Source organism: Chelonia mydas, chromosome 3 (genome assembly GCF_015237465.2).
Source record: "Chelonia mydas isolate rCheMyd1 chromosome 3, rCheMyd1.pri.v2, whole genome shotgun sequence".
Lineage (NCBI taxonomy): Eukaryota > Metazoa > Chordata > Testudines > Cheloniidae > Chelonia > Chelonia mydas.
Window position 1 is genome coordinate 104,869,360 of NC_057851.1, and position 25,742 is coordinate 104,895,101.

The following is a 25,742-nucleotide window of genomic DNA, read 5'->3' on the forward strand; positions in this document are numbered from 1 at the left end:
TCATGGTCATAGCAGCCTGCTGCACGCTCCATAATATTTGTGAGGCTAAGGGTGAACAGTTTCCTCCGGGGTGGAACTCGGAGGCAGATCACCAGAGTGCTGAATTTGAGCAGCCAGATACCAGGGCTATTAGAGGGAAACAATGGAGGACTATTTGAACCAGGGAGGCTTTGAGGCAACATTTTGATAATGAGCCCAAGTGATGTGTCTTTCTATACAGCACTCTGCCATGCTTTGTTAACATGCTGCCTTGCATGAAAATCGTGATGATTCATGACCAGGATTTGTAGTCAAGCAAATGATCAAACCACCACAAGTGGGAGACAAATTAAGATAGAAACTCTCTGAAAGATAATTGGTATTTAATAAAATGGTTAACAGCATACACAAAAGGCTTGGTGGGAAGGGAGATAACAGTCCAGGGCAGTGTAGGCTCTCATATTTGTGTGTACGCCCAGCTATCATTTTGGAAGCTTTTCAAGGGGGTGGAGTGAACGGGGTACTGAGACATTCCAGGAAGTTGCAAGGAATGTGTGGAAGAAGTTTGGAAAGGGCAGAGAAAGCAGTTCTCTATCGGATGCGGGCTGTGGGGTGGGGTGGTGGAGCACTCATGTGTTCTGCCTAGAGCATGATTAGGGACTTCAGCATCTTTGTTTGCTCCTCCATCACTTTTGTCATCCACTCCTGGCCCTTTATAATGCGCTCCTCACTCTCCTTTATGTCCTGCCTTTCTATTTTAAATTTTTCCTTCAGGGTCTCTCTCCACTCCCTGCGTTCTCTTTTTTTGGCCTTTGAGAATTGTAGCACCTCTCCCAACATGTCCTCCTTCCTCTGCCTTGGTCACTTCCTTATCTGGCGGAGGTGCTCCGCCAGTGTGTAAGGGGTTCCTCTAAAGGACACAAGGAACAATACACAGAATCATGACTGCTAGTTCACGCACAGTAATGAATCACTATAGTAAAATACACCTTTTAACATACCAATCACTTTCTCACTGTCCCTTGGCAAGCACACATCTTGGCGAATACTCTAAACACGGTGAGTTCGGTCTGGGTGTGGAGGGTTGGGCATTCAGGCTGAGGCAAAGTGTCTAGGTGGTTATTTAAGGGGATCAATGTAGGTGACTAGGAACAATATTGTAAATTCTGCCACTGTTTTCCACAGGTGGGGATGATTGAAGCTGATATCTCACTCCGGGATAAGCAAGGATGCACAGGTGCATCTCCTGCATGCATGTGGGTTCAGACCCAGACCCATGCTGTTCGTCAGTGTGCCACTTTTGTACCTGCATAAGTGATTGCCGAGTAGCACGGGAAAGTTTCCTACAATGGGGGATGGAACAAAGCAGCTCTGCCAAGGAACCTTCAGCAGAGGATTGGGGAGTGTCTACAGGAAAGTTCCCTAGAGGTCTCTCTAGAGGATTCCCCTGAAATCTCGGTGTGCATTAACACACTGTTCTGCCGCATTGCTTAACTGCCCAGGGGAAAGTGAAGCACACTCAAACACAGCTATTTCTATCCCTTCACTCACTTCTAGAATATACAAAGCAAAGGACAGCTCTATCAAATGTTCCCTCAAATTTTTTATATCTATGTGTGGAATGCATTTTATGTGCACCAATATGGAGGCGATGTGTGGCGGGGGTAGGGCCGAGGAGTTCGGAGTGCGGGCGGGGGCTCAGATCTGGGCAGAGAGTTGGGGTGAGGGATTTGGCTGGGGATGCGGGCTCTGGGGTGTGGGAGGGGGCTCAGGGCTGGGGCAGAAGGTTAGGTGCAGGGGGTGAGGGCTCCAACTGAGGGCTCTGGGGTGGGGCTCAGGGTGCAGGAGGGGGCTCAGAGCTGGGGCAGAGAATTAGGGTATGGGGAGGTGAGGACTCCGGCTGGGGGTATGGGCTCTGGGGTGGGGCTGGGGGGCTTGGGGTGCAGGCTGCCCCAGGGCTGCGGCGGGGAGAGAAGACTCCCCCCAGCCCTCTCTCACTGCAGCAGCCTGGGGCTGGGGGGAGAGGCATCTCTCCCTGCCTGTGTGCCCTTGATAGCCTCCTGCATGGCTGCGCAGCTTAGAGGGAACTTAGGCTCTCTCTCTCACATAACCAAGCAGCATCAACCCAAAAGGACTCTCCTCTCCTACCTCATGCACACCAGAGACAGATTGCTAGGACTGGTTACACCTTCTAGAGTGGAAACCAGGTCCTGACTCACCATGCCACCAAATGATACAGGTGTGTGCTCCTCATCATCCTCCCACTGGCGCTCCTTGTCCACAACTTTGTCCTCAGGATTAGATCCACTGTCCGCCACCTCCAGCTCCACCAAACTATCCACAGGGCTCTTGGTGGTGGGATCACTGCCAAGGATGGTGTTAAGCTTCTTATAGAAGCGGCAGGTTTCCAGCACAGTACCAGAGCAACGGTTTGCCTCCCTTGCCTTCTGGTGTGCTTGCCTCAGCTCCTTTACCATTGCACAGCACTGCTGCGTGTCCCATTTGTAGCCCTTATCACACAAGCCATGAGAAATCTGACCATAGGTATCAAAGTTCCTATAGTTGGAATGGAGCTGCGACTACACAGCCTCCTCTACCCACAGGCCAGCAGAGCCAACAACTTGGGTGTGCTCCAAGCAGGAGAGCATTTACTGCGTGGAGCTGTCATCGGCCAGTGGGAAGATTTGTTGTGAGCTCTCCATGCCAAGCAAACAGGAAGTGGAATTGCCAAAATTCCCAGGCCTTTAAAGGGTGAGGGGTGGATGGCCTGTGTACCTGGATGTGGGGCTGTGGAGTTTGAGCTGCTGACCAGAGTGGTCAGGATGGGCATTGTGGGATACCTCCTGGAGGCCATTTACAGTGACAAAACTAAGCGCGGTGTCTACACTGACATTTTGTCGATATAACTTTGCCGCAAAAAGCTCTATGCCTCTCATTGAGGTGGTTTTATTTTGTCATCACAGCAGGAAAGTTTTTTTGGCAGAAGTAGCTTTGTTGTGTGTAAACCTCCACTGTTTTATCGACAAAACCTGACTTTCGTTAACAAAACTATGTGTAGACAAGGCCTTAGTGTGGCAGGAAAAGGCTCCAGCAGCAGGGAGCTGCTGAAGCTTTTCCCCAGCTCCTCCCCAATCCCAGAGCCTTCACTGGTTTAAACAGGAGTTGAATCAGTCCAGTCCTGCAAGATGGAAAGCATTCCTTTGAGTGCTTTCAAATACCACTCACTCTGATGGGAACTGAGAGCAAACAAGCTCTCTGCAGGATCTGGCTGGCCCATGTGAGCCTTTTATGTAAGGGTCTCAAAGCATGTTCTAAACATTAATTAGTTAAGCCCCATAGCCTACTTCCCCAGCAAGCAAGCAATAAAATGTTTTTCTCACAATAATCTGATCTATTTATGATGGAAGTACTGACATCCTAGGTTGGTCTGTCAAGTCTCAATGGAAACTTGTAAAAATGTTACACATAGGGTTTCTCTACATTAGCAAATTTCCTACTGTTGCTCTCAACAATGAAGTTCCACTGGTAAAAACAATAGGGGAAATTGCAGGAAATGTTAAGGAAAATGCTATAGTATCACGAATGTATGCAAGACAGCACTGGTCACTAGCATTTTAACCACCGTGTTATGTAAATCCACTCTAAGCTGGGTTGGGTGAAATGCCAGGCACCAGTCTAGTTGACAGGAGTGTTCCAGTGACAGAAGATTGTAAGGAAAATGCAGACAGAGTGTTTCTCAGTCTTCAGATCTAGGAGGGGCTGAGTAGCAAAATCAGCAGAGTTGGAACACCCACCATCCCAGTACTTCTTTTCTCAATTTTGGATCTCCCCTTGTTTCCAGCTCAAGGGCTGCGATACTTTTAGTGGGAGGAAGGGTGAACGGTTTAAAATCATATTAAGCTACCTCGTGCAAACAAATTACTTTTTCCTTGGAGTCCTTCTGTTTTTCAGTGATATTTACTCATTCCTCCATGTCTGTCATTTGTGTGGCTGAAGGCTCCAATTTGTTTTCCACAATGTTCTCCACATCTGCACATTGTCTATCTCCCAACTGACCGAATCTAATAAAAGCTTCCTGACTCACAGGTGTGTGAGAAGCTGACCTGCTGCAGCATCAGGAGTCTCTGATGCAATTTGGGCAGCTGTGGTTTGGGGTTAACAGATTTCAGCGTGGCCTCCTTTGTTTTGGCCCAGGTTGTTGAAAATTCTTAGAAGTTCACAAGGCATTACACTATAACTCCATGTCAATCTGCAACTTGATTTTAGCTAGATAAATAGTTAGCAATATTCAGTTTCAGTATAGTACTCCACACAAACACAGCCATCCAGGCTCCAGCTTAGCTCCACTTCCACCCACTGCTCCCAGTTTCCAGCATGTCACATTCCAGATCTAAAAATGTCAGCGCTACATAAGGTCATGTTATTGCACGGTGCACTTTGCTCCTTCCAAGAGCTACCGCATCTTCAAAAATACTTCAAGTATAAGAGCAAGAAAGTTGTTTACAGTGAATTTCTATCTGAGTGGGAGTATTTTCCCCAAGAATCTTATAACAAGGACAAAGTATATGACTCTATCCTACATTTGGTAAAATTCACACTGGGTCTACTTTTATTTAATAGTTCAACATCCTCACTCAATCTCCCTTAAGATGATTTTTTAAAAATTGAGAATTAATTTGTACACTTTCCTTAAATACCCATCCCACACTACTTTACATTCATTCTGTGTACCTCATGCCTAGAAAGGCTAAAGCCATCAGATTTCCAGCTACTGCCAAGTCACAAAAGTAAGCAGGCTAACTGCATCTGACATTCTCTTGGATGTAGATAACTTATACGGGCATATCCTAAGTACAACTGCTGCATCATATTTTTAAAAGGTTAGATGACCAAAAAAAAAAAAAGGGGGGGGGGGATATTTTTTAACCTACAAAGCAATGTAGATCAAAGCAGAGGAATGTTGTTTTTGCTCTTTAATTTAAACAAAAATAAAAATAAAAAATGGACTCTGCTTTAATAGGGGGCAAATACTATGCAATTCCATTTTTTTTTAACATATACTGTGCCTCAGACACCAACCAGAAAAAGACAATGTAATGTCCTAATCTTCCTGCCCTGTGTGACTATCAACACACATTTAGAGACACTACTACAAAAACCCAAAACATGAATTGCCATACAGTGACAAATTAAAACAAAATCAAACAGATCTGTGTATTTTCATCTAAATGCATACCATCCCCGCCAGGAAAATAAAGTTCCTGTAGATCACACCCTGACATCAAAACTGTTATCCTGGTATATGATATGCTAATATCATAAGATTTTATTGAAAATATTTCAGCAGCCCCAAAGAGCTACTTGGAAATTGCACGCACCCTAAATATGCCAAGGTGTTGATTTATTTCCAGTAAGGGAGAACTGTACTTTGCACTTATGTAATAGCAGAATCTTAACTGAGCTAAACAACTGGCTTTCAAAGTGATGGACAAGAGATTTGATAATGAATACAAGAATGCATAACCAAGTTGAAATCTCAATGCCAATTTGATTTCATCTTTCATTACAGTCTTTTGTCTTTATCTTACAACTCTCCAGGCAGCTGAGTGATCCGTCTCTCCTGAAACTAGTTCTGACATGAATAAGAGTTCAGCAGCACCCTCTGATGAGGACAAAGCATAGTCTCTTGGCTAACAGACACTGTGAACAAGAAGCCCTATTTCCAACAGATGTTTTTGCTTTGAAAGCCAATTGGACTGTTTAGGAATCATTAGTCCCTTCCTCTCAGAAGCAAAAGCAAGATCGAGATCCAGCAGCTAGTGTTCAAAAGTAAAGTGCTGATCCAGTCAGGATCAAGTTATCCGGTTAAATTCTGGGTTGCAGAAACAAAAAAGCAGCACAGTAAGGGAATATTACAGAAATGGAAATTTACCTACAGAAAATTTTGATTCGTCCATCAACAAATCATTTTGACAGAAAATTCCTTACCAGCTCTATGCCTGACCCTCGCTCTGAATAGTCTGAAAACAGTTCGTGTCAGAACGCATACATTCAGAATTCCCACACTGGATGTGTTACAAGATTTAGGCCCAGATCCTACAATCACTACCCACGTCCTTACTGTAAGCACATGAGTAAGCCATTGATAGGAGTACAGTGACTTCAATGGGACTACTCATTTGATTAAAGTGAAGTGAATGCATATGTGCTTGCACCGTCAAGGCTTTAGTCTTCAAAATTCATTACATGCTGATACTAAGAGGCCAACCCTAACGTACTGCTAAAACGGTCATTGATGTCCAGCCAAATTTTGCCTAAATTAAGGATTTCAGGGTTGTGACTTGGACCCTAAATGAAGATGCACATAACCCATTAGCTATACAAAGCATATGGGTTTGAGTGTCTTTTTGCCTACACAAGTAAACATCGGGAGTAACTCCACTGATGTCAATGGGATTATACTGGTCTAAAACTGGTTGAAGTGGGAGGAGAATTAAGCACTATGGCCCAAATCCTCAAAGGTATTTGCAATCGTAACACAGGGGAGTTAGGTGCCTCAGTATCCTTAAGGGTCTGGGCTTATATAAGTAAGTGTAACTTAAAATTTCTTTAGTAAGCCTATATAGTATCTATTAAAACTGTCAAAACATCGATTTGTGAGTGAGTGTCTCTCCTTTACAGAATGAAATTAGAAAAAGTATTAATAATTTATTTATTTTCTATCAACTATGTTAGTATGAATCATCATAGTGTAAACAGCTTAGAAATCATGTTTATGGTAGGGCACTTCAAATCTCAAGAAGTCAGAGTCAGAAAATACCTATCAGACGATGTCAATGGTGTGTAACCTTCACAGTATGGAGGCCTGTACTTGACAACTTCCCAGAACCCCAAGTAATTTGTATACACATTTACAATGATTTACACCAGGGTTCTCAAACTCAAATGACCAGGAGGGCCACACGAGGACTAGTGCATTGGCCTGAGGGCGGCATCACTGAACCCCCACCCCTTGCTGCCCCTGGCCCTGCCCCCACTCCACCCCTTCCATGAGGCCCCGCCCCTTCCCCGCCCCCATTCCAACCCCTTCCTTTGTCCTCTCATCCCAAAAATCTCCAGTCAACTCCAGAAAAATAGAAGCAACATCCCTTGGTGTAGTGCAGTAGCTCAGTAAGTCAGCATTTAGCCCTTCCATTATCTTCTGAATACTGAGCTGCAAACACACCCTCAGAGAGCCTTCTGTGTTTGCAATGGAGACTGACAGAAGAAGTCTTTTGCAAACTGTGCTACTTCATGGTCCCAGGGCCACAGATCTTGTTAAATCTCTGGTGCAAGGCCAGCAACTAGTGGACTTCAGGAAGAGTACCAGGAATGACCACACATACCAACAAACAGTGAAGAAGCTGGAAGATTTGAAGGTTCCATGATGAATTTATGATTGAAGTTCTGGACAGGACCAACAAGTAGGTCCAGTACCAAAGACAGTGGGACTCACGAATAGAGAAATGGCCATATTGATGCCCCCCCTCCCAAGCTTCAAGTGAGCAGCAAAACAGGGAACAAAGCAAAGGAGAATGGGGGACCAGGGGACATGCAACATTGCGGGGGCTCTGTTTTGTACACGATTTCACTGTTTTGTACATGATTTCACTGTTTGCACGACGGTGGTCCCACCAGTCTGTGCTTGTGTGGCCCTGTGCCAGAAGCACTGGTCTACATATGGGGCATCAATGGCTGTACTGACTGTAATGACTAGCATCAGCCAGAGTGAGTCTGCCATGCCAGAGTACTCTTCCTCCTCCATCATAAGCTCTCTCAGCTACCCTTAGTGGGTCAGAAAATGCCACTGAAATGTCCACCAGCATCTCACATAAGCTCTGACCATTTTCTGACACAGGAGTGAAAGCCCGAACAAGAGAAGTTCTCGAAACTTCATCTGGGAGTGCACAGACCAACATGACGGCTTGGCAGGATGTGTCGGCGGGCAGTTCAAACTTTCTGTAACATACAGGATGAACAGCCAAGTTTTCCCACAGTGCACCACGGTCAAAGCGGCCACATTTTGGGAGGACACTAGACAGTCTGGGATATAGTTAGTTTGATTCAGGTCTGCATGCTGCATTGCGGATGCCAGAGCCCCAGGTTTGAGCTTGGTTAGAAAATTCTGAATGTAGGGTTAACAATTGGTATAGACGCTCAAGCCCTGGGTTCTGTAACCCAGGGTCAGCTGACTCAAGTTCCACTAACCCCAGGCTTACACTGCAATGTAGACTACCCTTAAAGGCATCTACATAGCTAGCCTGCTGCCAACTGCTGCAGGGAATGAGGTGAAATAAGTCACAGGCTACTGCTCAGCTGCTACAGTGACCTTGGGCCACGTGGATGAGTGATGTGCATGCACTCTGTGGCTATGCACATATTTCCAGATCACATGCCTTCAGCGTGCCTTCCTGCAACCCTCCACACTCACCATACATATACATACAGTAACTATACGTATTGCACAAGAGGGTGAGATGTTCCTCCAACTCCCTCCAGTGTTTCTACTGATTTGTTCACATATGCAGCACCAACACAGGACTTCTACTGCTTTGGAGCCTAATGTACCGGTGTAACCTGGCCCGATATTTGGCCTACCATTGGGAAATTCAGCCTGAATTTTCCTTTAGTTTATATTAATCCCATTACTCCTACTTAAACCACACTTTTGCTAGTCTATTTTCAAACCCTTATTTTTTTTCCCAAACTGGAGAGCAGTGTGAAGAATTGATTTTCAGTATGGTAGCCGAACTGAAAAATCCAAACAAAATTTTGTTTTGGGTCGACCCTAAATATAGAAACAAAAGAAATGAAAAGTCAAAATGTTTCTCTTAGAAAATGTTGAAATGAAACATTTTGACTTTTTTTGGAATTTCCCCCACACCACCCTTTTTTTTTTTTTTTTTTTGGCAAAAACTATTCACCAAATTCAAATCAGATTCACAAACACTGTTGGTCAATCCCCAACTGTATTTTTCCGTGATTAAATTATTTAGTGAAATAATTTCACCCACTCCAATGCAAATCACACGCAGCTTCATTACTACTAAGCACAAGAAAACTTTTTCCAGGTGTGATTAGAGTCTAGAAGTCCAAGTCTAGCACTGTCTCAATGCTGTCAAAGCTTTCCTAATTAAAAAGGAAAATAAAAAGTTGTATTATAATCAGACTATTTAGCAGAACCTCTGGGTGCTCATCTGCCAGCTAACCTTTGACTTCTGAAAAAGGAAAGAAGCAAACGTAAAGGTGAACCGTATACACCTCAGGCAGAGCAGGCTGCTGAACCAGTGGTCAACACTGGCAAATAACTTCTGTCAGGAAGTCTTCAGCAGGAGCAATACTGTGACATGCTGCCAGTAGGCGTCAACATTCAGCCCACTGGGAAAATGCAGGAAATGGAGCGGGGGAGAATACAGTAAGCCATACAACTAGGGTGGATGAGGGGGAATAAAAATAGTACATTTAAATTTTTGGTTTTAATGGGGAGCAATGTGCATTTTGGGGGAGGGTTAATATTCTGAAGTAAACAAACAAGGGAGCAGACCAAATTCAGCCCTGGGGTAAGCAAGTACAACTCCACATGATGATTGGGTCCACTTACACCATAGCTGAAGTTGACCCAAAGTATTCAACTTTGATTAGCTTAGTCAATGCTGTCATACATGCAATTCCTGCCTGACAAAAATATTGCAAGTCTGTTTGGATATATTACATACAAATAAATTAAAGTACATAAATGGTCCAAAGATTATGGTCTTGACTTACTGGTACTTCCAAGGACTGCTCAGTGCAAATCTGAAGCGAGCATGCAAAGAGGATTTTAAGCCATGGTTCCCTGCCCCCCCAGTCTAATCCTAGAGCCATTAGGGCACCCATCTGGTCCCTGGCATAAATTTGAGCAGCCTGAGGTCTGCTTGAATTTACAATGGCTGCCAAGGGCTGCCAAGTGACCACAACAGCCACGGGGGATCAGCCAAGAGAAGGAAGCCCCAGCGACACCCTGTTCTGCTGCCACACCCCCTAAATTGGTAGTCAGCAGAAGTGGTGGTGTATATGAGCTGTTACAATTGTTCTATGCCACCCACAGAATTCCTTTACTGCAGCCAGATCTACCACCTTTATTGCTGTTTTGCAGAGGAGGAGTGGCACAATTGGAGAAGTGGGGCTCATATCATATGTACAATAAGACATATTGGGATTGTTATAAAAATTGCAGACGTTGAGAAGTTACTAGGTGCAGCATGAAATTCTGAGATCAGCTAAAGAAACCTGTGCTTCCTACTTTAAAGAAGCTGGTTGGAGTCGTTCAAACCACACTGTGTATATCATATGAACCCTAGTGGTTTGTGCAACTGATCGTTTCATGTGTGTCATACAGTCTTCCCGTCCCATTACACCTGACTTCTCTTACAACTGTCTTCGGAGAGTACTCCTTCGAATAACTTTGATAACATACAATTATAGGCACACAGCAGAATGCAAATCCTACTGACACATACACATTTTGTTTTCCTAAACTTAAATAAAGAAAACACATTTTTGGAGTCGAACATCCTGAGGAGTACCGGGCATGCTTAGGAGTAGCAGCAGCCTCAGGTTACAAGACTGGGTTCTCCTCTCCAGTGTAAAGCAGGGATAACTCCACTGAAATAAAATCAAGGTAAGTGAGAGGAGAAGGACTCTTCCCCATACTCTTCGCATACCTGTTGCTATCACACAGCTGCTCTGATGTCGTTTACTATTTCCTGTATAGTACAAACTGCATACCACTTCCCCTATAGAAAAAATAGCCTAACTTGTTCTTAATTGACAATGGAAACACTGTCATATTTTCCACTAGCCAAGCTTGAAACCATTACTGAACTAACCTTCATTAATTTTTCCACAACATTTTGCAGAAATGTCAGGAAACAGCTGCACCACAAATGATGAACTGTGCTTATCGCCGGTGCTTCATTAGATAACTTTACATTATATATTTTTTCTTCTTTTAAAAGTCTAATTCCATTTTTTGTTGTTCTTTTGTTAAAGATGCAAATACACAAGTCTCTCTTCAACAATAAACGACTGTCTGTGTTTAGCAGTGCACACACATTTTATGAATGACAGAAGAATTTGTACAGTTTGGAGCTGCGTATTTCTAGGAAAAGATTGCTTCCTGCAGATTGCTCAGCTGTGTCTTTCTTGGATACAACTCAATGAAGTTCATGACTTAAAGTCAAATTACATTTGCCAGTCAAACAGCTGAAATTCACTGCACATGCATGCGCAAGCACACACACATAAAATCGACCGAAAAATATGCTGCTTTTTCTTTCTCTCTTTATGCTCCCATTTTTATCCCCTGCCACCTCCTTTTTATTTGAGCTATACCATGTGTCCCAACCTATCAACCAATGCATTGTACATTTTTGGCAAAAACAAGTGGAACAGTACTCCTCATAACTCCAAGTATGCAACCACCGAGAATCTATAAAGAGTCAGTACAAAACTGAGTGCAGCCATCTGGAGATAGCTGTTCACTTGGATCTGAGATTCCTGGCCAGTTCAAACATTTGCAATTTCTGAACTAGCTGGCAATGTATCAGTGGGTCAGGGGAAGAAGCACCATCCCATAGATTTCCCTAGTGTACTGGTTTTGATCCATTTTTAAAAGGTAAGTTCACAAACTTTCTGACAAGCCCACCATGAGACGGAGCATGGTTCAAAGGATTATTAGACCACATCAGGAAAGTTAAGCAACATTATCGGATACAAACTCTTAGTTTAAAGTATTAATCCTGTTGAAACACTTGATAATATTTGCAACATTACTGTATGTTACAGTATTCCTATGTAAATGTCACTGGAGGATTTTAAACTGTTATAGTGTATCTCACATACACCTTGAGGCTGTGGACCTCTGAACCTGTAACCTTTGGATATTTTCACAGGAGATTTATAGTTTTCTAGCATATACAACACTTTGTGTGTATATATATATGAATAGGTACATATGTGTAGTAAGGGTTCTCTAAAGTTAGTCCTATCAGGTGTGTCTAATGTTTAGTAACCTTGTTAATCCTCTCAGGAATAAAATAAAAAATATTTGTTTTTTGCAGAAATGATAACTGGAGGTAAGAGAACATTAGCTACCACTCGAGAGAGAGAAAGCAATTTATCTAGATAGTATAAATGAAGAATAGCTCACATTGGCTACCACAAAATGTATTTTTGTTCATTTGTTAGTTTCACTTAATCCCTTTTCATAGAAGTGTGCATTGGAGAATATGATTCAGAGACAGCTCTATTAACAAAGAGCCAGACACTGGTGCTCTTACTCATTGCTGAGTAGCTCTATGGGTATTTTCACAGACTTCAGCACGTGCAAAGTTATCAGAATGTGGCCCAGAATTTCTAAGCTAGGAAAACTAACTAGTTAATTAGTGCAATGGAGGCTACAACAAACAAACAAACCCCACACCAACAAAATTTACCACATTTGCTTATATGGCAGTATTTAGAGTACTCTGTTTTCTAACTCTAGGTATATGAAATACTGTCTCAAAAATCCAGTTTTCTAAAGCACTCAATTTCATAATATAGTATTGAATTTCTCCTTCAGAATATCCTCATCTGCCTCTGTTCTAATTTGAAAGCAGTAGGTCATAGTGCCAAAGGATTTCAGGGGCTGCATGCATCCAATATACAGAATGTTAATGCACTGCCATCTATCACTCTGCTATCCACTGCCACACAATGAAAGTAGCAAATACATACATGTTATATTGATAGAGATGAAGCTAACTCATTAGGTTTCATTAAATAAGTCTGGACATTTTTGTCATTGGATGAAACATAGTAAGTCCATGAAGAAAAATTACAGTACAAATACACAGTCATGTATCTTGTTGCAGTTACAACACTGATATTGCTTCTTACAATCATAAGGAAACAGCTTCACATACATTAAACATACGAAAGGTACATACATTTTCTTTCAGATCTTTCAGCTAACTTAGTTCCTGTGCAGACTGCTGTATTGACAGCCCTAGAGAACAGCATCCTCTATTTATTCACAGAATAGGCGTAGCACAGGATGTGACTGAACAAGCTTCCCCATGCTGCCCTGCCAGTATGCCTCAGAGCCAATCTGGTGTATGAGAGGGTAATTTGGTCTCCATGCCCATTCAGTACTTGGCCTCCCTGTTGAGACTGACAACTTGTGTCAACTGTGGTGCCAAAGAACCACACGAGGAAAGGGTTAGTCATTTCATTCCATGCGAACGCTCAATCCCCAGATAGCTCTCCCATTTACCTCATGTCTCAATGACCAGTTCCCCCTCCCCCTCCTCATGTTTCAGAGAGTGCCATTCCCCTATCCTAGATATTCAGGAGGCCAGCAAGTAGATCCATTGCTCCATTAACTCATTCAGTGGTTTTCTGGGGGAAGAGGAGGAAATCTGCATGTCCCCGTCTTACATTAATAATAGGACTGGAAAACATCGGCTGCTACCACTTCTTATGCCCCAAGCTCCAATTCACTCAGCTTGGGCTCATGCCAATATGGGGAGAATGAAGCCCAGACCTGCTGTCGGCTGTAACCCCCAGACCCACCAGAACAACTGGCAATGGGCAGTCTTACCCAGGACCAGGACCCAAAGGGGAGACCCTTGATCCCCCAGGGGCTTCCAGGGTCTGATTCACTATCGCTTTGCCCCTTGAGCACAGTGAGCTATATCTGAGCAAAGTATGTGTAAAACGCTTTGGGGATCAGAATGGCAGCATTTGATACCCACTTTGCAGTCGCTTCGGACAGGTGTAAATAACAAAAGGTGTCAGGTAGCAGAGAATCAGGCCCAGCATCCTCATAAGAATGCTCAGACAGCAAAGACCACCTGGATCCTCCACACCACACAGCACCAGAGCCTGAGCACTTAATATCACACCAACGTTTCAGTTTCTCCAGGATGGGATGGCCATCACCTTCCAGGGGGTATCTGAGGCTGCAGGCTTGGTAGTAGTGCATGCACCTCTCCTGAGGGAAGATATGCTTTCCCAGCCCCCCTGAGCTAGCACTGCAGAAGACTGCAAGATTTAGCCCTTATATCAGGCAAGGAAGGGTTCAGTTTGTTAATGGGAATTTTTTTATACATCATATTTACACACCATATTTACTACCCTACAGTTATTAAGCGTTTACTTTACTATCATTAGCACACAGGGTAACAACATATATTATTACAGGTTTCAGAGTAACAGCCGTGTTAGTCTGTATTCGCAAAAAGAAAAGGAGTACTTGTAGCACCTTAGAGACTAACCAATTTATTTGAGCATGAGCTTTCGTGAGCTACAGCTCACTTCATCGGATGCATACTGTGGAAACTGCAGAAGACATTATATACACAGAGACCATGAAACAATACCTAAACATATTATTACAGTACCAATAGCATAGCCTTAAATACCTTAACTGAGAGCATCTATTCTAAAATTCAGTCGCTCCCAACAAAAAAAGCAAAGTATGCCATTATCAGCCAACTCATTATCAGAGAGAGTTTTCAGCACATGAGAGAGAGCTACAGCAATAAGGGCCCCAGTTCACAGAAGTGCCATAAAGTCACTGGAAAGATTACGTTACAACCCCATTTCAAGGACTGGCCACTGCCCTCCTGCATGCTAATGTGCAACCCTCACCCCAAATCACCATTAGCTCTATTTGCCATTCACATTCTGCCCTGTTGGTGCCCTTTCTCTGTGCTACTATAGTGAGTCAGAACACAGCCAGGACTCTGTTCTTCAGAAAGGAGTTCCATTTATTTTGCTTTCATTTTTGTCAGCGCTTTCCCAACTGCTACTGCTCTCCGATCTTTTGGGACACTGGGCAGGGACAACGGAATAGGTAAACACAGCTTGGATTCTTTTTTCTAAGGTAATTCCACAGGCCCTCTGGATGAGATGATGTGTCATCCTCTGCCCACATCCAGCCTGCTCACACTACGCCCCTCTCCTCCAGCACTGACCCCAGGCAGTGCAAAAAGGCTTCTACTGGTTCTAGAAGGAGGGAAGGAGGAATGGAACAGTGCAATACAGGCAGCTGAGCTCATCATCTGTGCGGAAATGGAGAGATCCACATGCAGAGAGTCTTCTCTATGATCTAGCACAGGGGTGGGCAAACTTTTTGGCCCAAGGGCCACATCGGGGTTGCAAAAGTGTATGGAAGGCCAGGTAGGGAAGGCTGTTACTCCCCAAACAGCCTGGCCTCCGTCTCCTCCCACTTCCTGCCCCCTGACTGACCCCCTCAGAACCCCTGACCCATCCAACCCCCCTTGCTCCTTGTCCCTTAACTGCCCCCCCCGGGACCCCACCCCCTATCTAACCTTCCCCCCTGCTCCCTGACTGCCCCGACCTCTATTCCCCCCCCACCTCCTGACAGGCCCCCCCGGGACTCCCACCCCTATCCAACCCCCCCGTTCCCTGTCCCCTGACAGCGCCCCCCCCCCCCCCCAAAACCTCCACCCCATCCAATTGCCCTTTGCTCCCTGTCCCCTGACTGCTCCCAGGAACTCCACCCCCTTACCCAATCTTCTCCCCGTTCCCCACCCCCTTACCATGCCGCTCAGAGTGGCAGGAGCTCGCAGCCACACAGCCCGGCCGGAGCCAGCCACGCCGCCCAAAGCGCTGATGGTGCATCACGCTGAGGCTGCAGGGGAGGGAGGACAGCATGGGAGGGGCGGGGGCTAGCCTCCCCAGCTGGAAACTCAGGGGCTGGGCAGGACAGTCCCGTGGGCCGGATGTGACCCATGGGCCATAGTTTGCCCACCTCTGATCTAGCATGACTGGGGCCCAAACCTCAAGGCAGTTTTGGGAAGAGTTCAAGGAATGAGTGAAAGTTCACATAGCTCATCCTCATTTAAACCCTCCCACTAATGCACAGAATAAAACATAATTTTCTCATTATTTCCCAGGACTATTGATACAGTATTGACAACTCTGGCAATTCTATGTCACAATATTTGGTATTTTTCTTAAAGACCCATCTCCTGTAGTTATGTTATTACATGAGAATCCCAGCTTTCATTATTTTTCAAGTATGTTTCTGGCCCTCATAATTTCAGAGAAGAATCCTGAAAATCTGATTCATCTGAACCCTACAAACTCAAAACCCAAAAGGGCACATAAAAAGAACCCAACACTGATCGTTGTCAAATCTCATTATTTTAAAGCTAATGTCATGATTGGGGCAGGGGGCTGGAGGACACTGACTCAGACTTGAATGCTTGGGGATGGCTATACTGATAGGAACATTAAAAAAAAGATTTTCTCATAGTCTCAGGCCTATGATAGCAATGAAAATAATTTTAAATGCATTTCGTAATAGATGTGAACTTTTAGACAGAATCAATACATAATCTTTTGAGCCATTGACTACGCAGCCTGATGTGATGGGTAACTCCAGAACTGCAGGGGATCACTATGTACAGGACACGGAGCAACAAGTGTTCCTTTACCACAGACAATGTCATAAAGAGTGCTCTGTAATTGCTCAATGAATTTAAAGGGATATCATCATTTAATTTAACCATGATAATGGTTAATTTAAAAAATGAGTTCTAGGTATTTTCAGGTCCTGAACCTCCCTGCCAATTTTTGTGGTTTTACGATCACATTGTCCTATTCACTTTGTGAAAGAACCACATACCGAGGGGAAAGCAACTGATTGATTCTACCGGGAAAACTGTGAAAGTGCTGCCAAATGCACTAAGTCAACTAACTCAGAAAACAGAGTAAGTACTTTTTCTTTAACCTCTTTCAGTTCTAGCAATAGTTGGTGTTACTTATAACAAAAGTACGTGAAATATTTAGACAGAACACAGCGTAATTTGTTACTGTTGTGAGTGAATGCCACATAAATCTTATAAGACTGAAAAGAAATGTTCACCCAGACTGTACAGTCAGGCCTATTGCCACAGTTAAATCTAAGTGCGTCCTCTGTTATTTTTCCTCTTACCTGGTTGATGATGTCAAAGGTGCAAGTGAATAATGGTTCCAATCAAGGCAATTTGGTTCACTACTCCAGTAAATATGGCTCTTTATGCTCGTCTCCACCTATTAAGAAAACAAATTTGAAAAAAAAAGTTTTAAAAACTACGGAAAAGCCAGCCTGCTGTTTTATTTGATAACATAATGGCATTGTGATGTTGGCTGTATAAATAAATACAACCACCACAATGAGTCAGTCACTGCCATTTTTTACAACATGTAAGGGGTTTTCTCTGTGAGTAATATAGTACAAGCAATTTGTATCTCTGCTGGGGTTTCCAATGTGCATTGGGTTACAACAAACATGGAAAATTTCTTCAGTGCTGAAGACACTTGATATATGGGGCCAACAGGTACATAGATGGATGCATTTTCAAACACAGGCACACAAATTTAACCTGCAGACGCTACACAAGCAGGCAGTGCATGCACAGTCAGAAAGTATGCAAGTGCATCACACGTGCAGCTATACTTAAATCTGCCAACTTCAGTAGTACTTCTGAAAATTTGGTTCCCGAAACCAGAACAACAACAACAAAAGCATATTTTAAAATAGTTTTTAAAACCCTGTTTGGCTGTTGTTGAAATACCAAGTTCTCTCATTTCTGCTGCTTTGCCTTGCAGTCCTGTGCTTTAAAAACAGCTTCGTTTTTTAAATTCACATTTTTGCTTTGTATTAGCTATCTTCAGAGGAGAAAGCACCAGTGTATGTTGTGAATTTCCATTTAATACTTTAACTCACTGACTTTAAAAAACACACCTTCTTACTCAACAGATCTGCTCAGTGTGTGTATTCAGACAGATCTGCGGACGTTACTGACAAAAAAGTTTTTACTGCTTTCTAGAATTTATTCCTGGTTGTGCTACACAGTCAATACAGCGGTGAGAGACTAAGCCTGAGTCTATTCCTGAACACAGAGCTTCAGACCAGTAGTTAACTAAATTCCAGTTGCAAAGTTAAATGCTTCCTATTTACTGGGAGCCCCAGTGCATACAGTGAGGTTATTTAGGGTACACTGGCAACTGGCAAGAAGCCTGAGAATCACATCTAATCTGCATACACAATGGAGTGGATTACAACTGCCTTGGTTTTTAATACAGTGGTGTTGCCTGCTGAGGGGTGGCCAGAGGCTGCTTCATGTTTGGGACACATTTACTCCACAAGATACACTCTGATACATTCCTGTCTTAGGACCTGCTCCCATAGAAGTTGATGGCAAAACTCCCACTCCCATTCAAAAGGCTTAAAAGGTTCAATGGCATGATTTTCCATGCTGCATCATATGCAGTGCAATACCTAGACATGATGGGATGGGCTAAGGACAGGATTTCCACTGTTGTGAGAATGCAGATGTGGTTTAATAGAAGCACAGTGCCAAAATCCAAAGGATGAAATAGGCCTGGAACCAGTTAGTAATAAAAGACATATGCTTATGTTTTTTTTTCTGTAACGTTTGCTATCAGCAACAAAAACAAATAGGCAAATGATAATGTGTTACTAACCAGTAATGTAAACAGTGGTCTATGCAGGCATTTGAGCATATAAAAAACCATATGTTCTGGCTCCAGACCCTTACACTTTATAGCATCGATATAACTTTCTAGGAAATTAATTTGGATATAGAGTCAAGGAGCTACTTTTGAACTTTTGAACTGGTGGGGCCCAATGAGGTTTTAATCTTTATGGGTGAAATCCTGGCAACATTGAAGTAAAATGGCAAAAAAACTCTGACTTCAATGGGGCCAAGATTTTACCCAACGTATTTTTACAGTGTACAGCAGAAAAAGTTCTAGGAAGTAAATAAATAAATGACATGGCTCCAGATTACCCCATCCTGCAATAAAACCTGGGTGCCCCTACATACAGCATGTGTTTCCCATAGTAAGATAAGGATAAATTCCAGCTTCACCCTTAGAAACACGGCCCTTTCATTCTGTGGAAACATGGCTCACTGGCTTCAATGACGCTTGTAGCACTTGCAGACAGTTGTTTTTAATTAAAGTTCCCCAGTGTGTCGTAAATATGCTTATTTAATCCACATAGTAAAAACAGTGGGTTTAATTCTCATTTACACTAAATCTGCTGTATATCGCTCTGACAATAGTAAAGGAGACTTAGTGTAAACAAGAATAAAGCATAGCGTGTGAAAGATGTTACTCACGATGCAAAACAAAACCAAACACCACACTGCTGTCCCCTCTCAATAGCTGCAAAGGGAGTATTGAAGCTGGAATCACTGAGGAACTCTCTATTCTGTATTCACTGATTTCAAATTTGCCTTTTAACATATGGGAGTCAAACTCTTCTTTCACGTACAGCAGTGTAACTTCATGGACTCAATTACATGCAATTACACTGACATAACTTAGAGGAGAATTTAGGGTCTGATCTAAATGCCAAAGACTTCCACTGACTTTGGTTAGAGATGGGTCAGGTCCTTAATCCATACTTTAGAAAGTTTATTCTTGCTTAGACAAAAATCCCAATGAATGGAAGTTTTGACTGAAGAAAGATGGCAAGATTTGGTTCATGTAGTCCTTCTGAATTTCCTTAATCACATCTTAAAACTGCATTGCAGTTAAAGTATAGTGCGTGCTATGAGGAAGTAGCCAAGCCATAATTTCTGTAACAACCCAGACAACGCATGTGTCCAACAGAATTATACTGCCCAATTAAGGCACCTAGCAGCATTGTTGCCATACTAAAAAACAACTTTTAATTTGTTTGGATCACTTGAATGACTAAAAGAAAATTTTAAAATGTGCACAATCTCTGCTTCTTTGATAGCATGATTAAATAAGCGTGGGTGTACCTGTCCTTTAAGAACTGTCCACTGGACATGCAGACCAATACAACAATAATCTGAAAATTTGCTAATATGTGATCAGACCTGATCAACATTTTCTAATCTACTGCAGTTGTTTGCGAGCACAGACACTACGACTATAGACACCTTTTAACTCCTCTGAAGTTAAATACAGTAGGAGAAGCAAAGCATGGCTTATTACACAAAGTTCAAACTGAAAAAAGATTTTGAATCTCATAAATTTAGGGATTAGTTTTTACACACAGGCAGAAGTCCACTGGTAATAACTGTTACTGTCTGCTTCTTAAAGACTTTTTCTGTCAGGTTACTTGCCGCACTGCCCTTTGGGAGTTCCACAAACAATTTTATAATTGATAAAGCTGCACCTCGGTGGCAACATAAAAATGTATCAGGAGATTCTGGCATCATAGTCACAGCTGACCTTAAACATTAATTCCTTTGGTGGATAAACAGGAGCTGGGACTTTGGAAATACCTCTTAAACGCTCACTGCACTTGACTCGTAGTTTGACAGTCTTTTATATCTTCCACCTTGCAAAATATTTTAATGAGAACCTGAAGTTTACTGAAAACAACAAATATTCTAACATTTATTACTTGAAGGTTTTGGAAAAGTCCAGTACGTGTTTGCAAGTACCTCAAAAGTGCAAACGGAAACTAAAGCCCTGTCTACATCACAATTGCAATGCTGTTAAGGAAATTTACAATTTGGTTCTCCACAAATTTGGTGGTAAACTTGGATCCATTTCTAGTGTAAAATAGACCTTAACAGTGTTTCAAAACTTGCTTCAAGTCTTGATCTGACCAGGTTTGTAACACAGTGGGGGGCTAACTAAGTTGTAACTAATTTCCTTTGCTGTATTTGTAAGGTAAATGGCGTTTGAAAGAGATTCAATGAGGATTTCCAAACATACCCTGAGTGTCTGGACAAATTTAGACACTATCTTAGTTTAGGCCCAAAATATAGCCTGTCACCAAATTGTTTGGTACATGGCTGGATAGCTCAGGGCACTTGTAATTGCACATGTCCCCTGTTTCTATTCCATGGGTTCAAATCCATCTCAGAAAGGGAAAAAGAGTTTCATTTGCATAATCAGAATCACATGACTGACATTCCTTTGAGCTGGTTGATATTTTTAATGAAAAAGTGCATTTAAAACAAAAAATTAACAGAAAATATTTAATTTTTTCAAAATTTTCTGGGGTTTTTTTTTTTTTTTTGGACTAAAATCCAAAAATTGGGGGGAAAAATGCAGTTTTTGAAAACCAAACTCTGAACATTTTGTTTTCATTGTGAATGGCCCATCCTCATTCCCCCGCTGTGTGAGATGGCTTAGGGCCCACATCAGTGTGTAAGGGGTTTGGACCCACTCTGCACGAATATTCTGCTGTCATCTCTCTCCTATAGAGAATAAACATGGCACTTGCAAAGTATTCTGTGCCTTGCAAGCTCAGATGAGAGAAGAGAGGGTCTACAATTTGTCCAAGTGTGATGATATGATTGTGATTCTGGTGCATTAAGCTTCAGGCACCAAACACAACCTCAGTAATTTTGCAGTTATCACCCTCAAAGCAAGGTGCAATTAATTACAGTTACACAATTTGATAGCGGCAGTAACTGAGACTGGAAGCACAAAGTTCTTGACAGCAGAGGAAGGTAAAAGCAATACCACTCTCACTTAACTTCACATGACCAATGGCAGAACATACCTGTGTTTTACATTACACGTAATACTTGTCCACGGATACCGGCCTATCATCATACTATCCATGGTTGAGTCAGGAAAAAGAAAAAAAAAAAAAAAGGCAACACTAGCACAATGCTGTAATATCTGTGTTGTAAACAACATTGGAAAATATTTAGATCTTTTTTAAAAGCCTACTGGAATTGTAATTTATTCATGGAAACATTTCTATTAGCCCTCAGATTCTGTAAAAACCTCATCTGGGGGCCAAATTTTACCTGAGAGTGTCCACTTACATTCAGGGGTAAAAAGCTAATTCATTTGATTACACTGAAATATGCACTGGAACCTTTGTGACTGAGTCTTTTGTAACGTGTCAAATGCAAATTCCCTGTACACTCTCTTTCTGTCAGCAGTTGCCCACTATCCCCTTTTCTGGCTGACCAGAACACCACATTTCATGCTACCATAGAGGCCAGATTTTTTATTCTAGCGAAGGTCGAAATTAGTACTGTAAGAGCACATCCCCCTACTTATAGGCCTGTAACCTCAGCGCAAATAGAAGTTTAGACATCGACAGCCGGGATTCATGCCCTCACTATCCAGGCTGGAGGCTTAGCGACAAAGTGATGGCTGACATTGTGTCTATACACAAGTTGCACAACCCATTTGTCTAGTTCATGACTGCCAAGAAAATACAGCCATTTGCACAGCCAGCTGGCATAAAGAAGCAAGCACATCTGGCGACCATCTGAAAGTGAGCAGGCAAGCGAACAAGTAAAGGTATAGTAGAGCCCATTTTAGGGCACCACATAAAGCTGATGCTGTAAATCAGACAGAGGTTCCCAGACTTTTTTTTTTTTTTTTTTTGCTGTACCTCCCCTCTCCATGGGAGTCACATAACTGCCCCTCCTCCCCCTCAACACCACCCATCTCCGACAGAAAATGGCTCACGAAGGGGAGCAGGCAACTCACCTGCAGGGTGGCAGCAGGCCCCAGCTGGCTCCATCCACGGAGGAGCCCATGGCAGTGTAGAGCAGACCAGGGTCTCCTCACTGCCCTACCACCCCATGCAAAGAGCCTCTTGCTCCTGCAGGCTCTGGAGGGTTTAAAATACACAGGTGTGTGGCCAGCCAGCTGTGCAGGCCCGGGCAGGGCAGCTGTGGGGAGAATGTGCAGGGAGTCTCAGCAGTCAGGGATGGGAGAACAGGGAGAGCAGCAGGCTGCTGTGGGGGTAGGGAAGGACTGAGCAAGGCTGCACTCCCCACTCCCCCACAACTGCCGGGGCTCCCTGTTTACTGCTGCTGTGCCCTGCCCTAGCCACCCATCTAGCCGCAGCCTCATGCCCCACCTTGTGCTCCCCTGATAACCTTGCCCAGGGGGCACACCCCACAGTTTGAAAACCAGTACTGTAAATTATTCAAAATAGAGGAAGTAAAGCCTATCCAGCGTACCCTGAGGCGTCTCTATGGTGAAGTACCTTTGTTTGTGTGTCCTCCTCTAGATGATTATCCAGCAATGCCTCTTAGCTGATGACACATAAGCTGGGGGAGGGAGGGTGGCAGGGAGGAGAGAGGGGAAGGTCACCTGCGCTGTGAAGAAACTAAGGCAAAGGCACTCGTGGCTGCCAACCAAACAGGCTGCAAGACAGTAGGTGTCTTATAAGCCCATGACAATCACTTGAGTTGTTAAAAATGTATCGCACAAGAAAGGGTATCCTTGCAGGTGCTCCCTGTGAGTTTGAGCCCATAGCAGAGCAATGGCAGTAGCCCAATCTCCATCACAAATAAAAGTCAACTTGCCCTGAGACGGTGGCAACCAGCCAGAGGTGCAGAACGGCAGCAGGGAAGTGTGATGCCCAGGAAAAACTAAAATCCGTCAACATGGAAAATCTGAATTCCAAGGACTTAGGCTCTTCCCACAGAGTTTTGTTGTTGTTATCTGCACAATCTAAGATATTTTTCACCATATGATAAAATTAAGACGTTATTTAGACTGGTGTAATTCCAGAGCACCTCCACAGATATCAGCAAAGTTACTATGGCTTTACATCAGCATAACTAAGATCAGAATCTGAACCTAAGTTTCTGGTGCAAAGACCGCCTACACAACATGAACCTGTACATGTTGTCTTTCCAAGTTTGCAGCCTGGCAGATTGAAACAAAGAGCAGTACATTCATTCTACGAGGGCACTGACTCCATAGGGGGATTATAAAAATGTAAACACAAACTCTGTTATACCATTTCCAGCAAAATGGTTAAATGTCATCTTAGCGCGTTTCCATTGCAGGGATATGCACACAGCCTCTTCCCAATGTACTTGGCATTTATTGTCTACAGAAGGTGAAAGTAAAACTCTCCCATCCTGATTACACTCACACTGCACAGGTGTAAATCACATGCAAAGGGCAAGGCAGCAGAGACTGAGGAGCCATAATCGCTCTGCACCGATGTCATGGTCTCTTATTACGTGTTCAGTTTGATCGGTAATTTGTTAGGAGAGTGGGTCCCCATCCATACATGGCATTCTGGAGAAGGAATGACTTCAAGCTCCGTTTCTAGCCCAGTGGGCTTTGCCAAAGCACTGTGTTTGATTTGTACGCGTGAAGTGCATAGATATTTTCAGCTCCTGAATCACACTTTGGCTCAACAACTGACTCCAACTTTTCCTTAACCAAACTATTTTGTTAGCAATTTTTCATTTATTGACTCAAGAACAGAAAATCATCATAGTTGGAAGGGCTATTAAAGAAAAAAATAAGATTGGACCCCTTCCCCCCAAAAAAGAGGCCTTTAAATAAGGCCTGCTTTTATGTTTTTGGTTTTAAAAAAAATTCAGGTGCTAATAAATTACTCAGTCCATCCAAAATTATTTTAGCTTTCCTTATTTCATTATCTAAGTTTATCATTTCTGTTGATTGCTGCTAATCAATGCTTTCTAATGGCTCAGGTGCTCTGACAGTGCAGGAACCAGTTTAGTTCAGAGGAACCAATATAGTCATGAAATAAGAATGGCAGCCAGGCCTGAATATAGCTATTGGAGAGACCTGTTGAAGGGAATGATGGTTACATCTGAGAGATCCCATTTATAGTATGTGCTTTTTGCTAAAGAAAAACATGTTTTGCTGTGGTTTCCCCATAAAGTCATGTTGACCTGATCAAGACGCAAACATTACCTGAATTTGGGAAAAGGGAGAAAGCAAAATCTCTTTTTAGGATACAAGAAGAAAAAAATATAATTGGCATAGCCTGTATATAACCCATAATCACCGTATCACCTTCTTTCCAGTCTTTAGGGCACATGCTCTCATGGAAGTCAACAGGAAAACTCCATGAGCAGTAACTGCAGAACTGTCTGACTAAAAATCCAATCCTGTTTTCCGCATTCAGGCTTCAATTCAACAAAACACTTGAGCGGGTGCTTAGGTCCATCCGTATTCAGCTGCGCTGTTCTAAGCTCTCTAGTGTAGCCGCTCGAAACTGATGGGAGAGAGCTCTCTTGTCGACTTAATTAATCCACCCCCAACGAGCAGCAGCACTTATGTCAGCAGCTCTCCCACCGATATTGCATTGTCCACACCAGTGCTCAGGTCGGTATAATTTATGTCGCTTATTCACATCCCTGAGTGACATAAGTTATACTGACAGGTTTCAGAGTAGCAGCCGTGTTAGTCTGTATTCGCAAAAAGAAAAGGAGTACTTGTGACACCTTAGAGGCTAACAAATTTATTTGAGCGTAAGCTTTCGTGATGCATCCGATGAAGTGAGCTGTAGCTCACGAAAGCTTACGCTCAAATAAATCTGTTAGTCTCTAAGGTGCCACAAGTACTCCTTTTCTTTTTATAAGTTATACTGACATAAGTGGTAGTGTAGACATAACTGTATTAAGAAAGTGCTTAAATCCCATTAAAGCTTGAAGTTAGTAGAACTTAAGTATGTGTGTAAGTACTTTTCTGAGCAGGGAAGCGTTGCTGAAATTTTGCCTGAGGCTCAGATACAACAGGAGATTAGCCTGAGTGAGGAAGGTAGGACTGGGCTTCTAGTCCAACTGTCCCATCAAGTTAAGAGTGATCTAAACTCTACTTTAAAGATGTAAATTACTTTTCTTTAAATACTTCTATGGGTTAATTCAGCAAAAACCTATAATAGTCTGCTTCATTTCATCTGGCCTGCAAAAATGACAAATATT

The 25,742-nt window shown here is 43.0% G+C and overlaps 1 protein-coding gene across 5 annotated transcripts in view; it reads right to left on the reverse strand.

The window, feature by feature from the left end:
• The window catches only part of HIVEP2 (HIVEP zinc finger 2), a 154,944-nt gene that overhangs the window by 46,433 nt on the left and 82,769 nt on the right, over positions 1-25,742 (reverse strand). For 3 of the 5 annotated variants that reach the window (XM_027818635.3, XM_043543064.1, XM_027818636.3), the window contains exon 2: positions 17,009-17,106. The gene's annotated coding sequence lies outside the window, so the exon portion shown is untranslated. Of the gene's footprint in view, positions 1-12,989; positions 13,040-17,008; positions 17,107-21,577; positions 21,632-25,742 lie in introns of those variants that run through there. The other 2 variants (XM_043543065.1, XM_027818637.3) reach the window with 2 other exon arrangements.